This window comes from Anarrhichthys ocellatus, unplaced genomic scaffold (genome assembly GCF_004355925.1).
Source record: "Anarrhichthys ocellatus isolate YVR2014 unplaced genomic scaffold, GSC_Weel_1.0 scaffold138, whole genome shotgun sequence".
NCBI lineage: Eukaryota > Metazoa > Chordata > Actinopteri > Perciformes > Anarhichadidae > Anarrhichthys > Anarrhichthys ocellatus.
Genome location: NW_022280168.1, coordinates 286415 through 287703, shown reverse-complemented (window position 1 = coordinate 287703; position 1289 = coordinate 286415).

The window sequence follows — 1289 nt, the reverse complement described above, 5'->3', positions numbered from 1 at the left end:
TCCGGACACTGCAGGGCTTAGGAACGCTGAATGACAGTGCCCCGAGACATCTGCAAAGACAGCACCCACATATTGGACCACACATGTACATTATGTCTACTTAACACTGCAATGTATAATTAAAGCTATAGTTTATATATATAAAAAAGTCCGACATAGGTATGCAGGACTTTTTTGTCATATCACTGTCAAGTGAAGTGAGGCTTTGTGGGTTGTAACTGCATTCCAGGGGAATTCTCAGTGGTATTATAAAATAGACGACAGGGTAAACAGCAATGCACATACTAGCAGATCAGACCCATACACTGGAAAAAAAAAAATGGAGTGTACCAGTTGTCTGTTTTCATAGCATATTTTAAATATGCTGTAAAAAAAAATACATCTCTGGGTTGCATTATAATTGGACTATATTATATTATATTATTATAACTGTGGACTAATTAAATTAGCAGTTTTTTAAGGCTGACATTTAGCCCCACTCATACAGAGTACCTTAGGAATTGCAATGTCACACTTCAATTCACAGTAACACAAGAAACCAATGGAAAAGTCCAACACTTCGCATGAGACATTAAAAGCTAAATTGCATAATGTCAAAGCAAGGTACAGTAACCCCAATTATACAATACAAACAGATGTTTTCTTGCTGTTCTTATCCACCAGTCTCTATAAGCAGTCATACATAAATGCACATATTCTGCCCCATGCAAGAACATGCACAAGCAGGATGAATATGAACATTACTTTTGGATAATCTTGTCTGATGTCTAAATGTTTATGAATATGATAGATAGATACTGAAGTCATTGGTTGTTACAGTAGTTTGACTTATTGATCGATGGTTTAGTTGACTAGTTTGTTTTAAATAAAAGTCTTACCACCAAGGTGTTGGCCAGCTTCCTGCTCTTGGAGGTTTGCCTCATTTTTGCAGTTGAGTTCAGCTTCCTGTGAATCCACCTGACTCTGATTGAGTAATGCCCTACGTGTGTCATCAGTGGCCCTGCCGGTATCCTCAAGGTCACTATTATTTTCTGCCTCAGAGGGAGTGATGGAGTCCAGCAAACTGTTTTCTCCCAGCTCCTTCCCATCTTGCCACTCCACTGCACTCTGACCAACGGTGGAGCTGAACCTCACCTGCTTCCTGTCTATCCAGCTCTCAGAGGGAGAATCAAGGCTAACTAGACTCTGCAGGTCCAGGCAAGAGAACAAGGAGTCTGTGGAGCTAGAAGTGGACAAGTGCTTGAGGATGCCCCGCGGGGCAGCAGAGTTAGTCTGCTGACCTCCTGGCC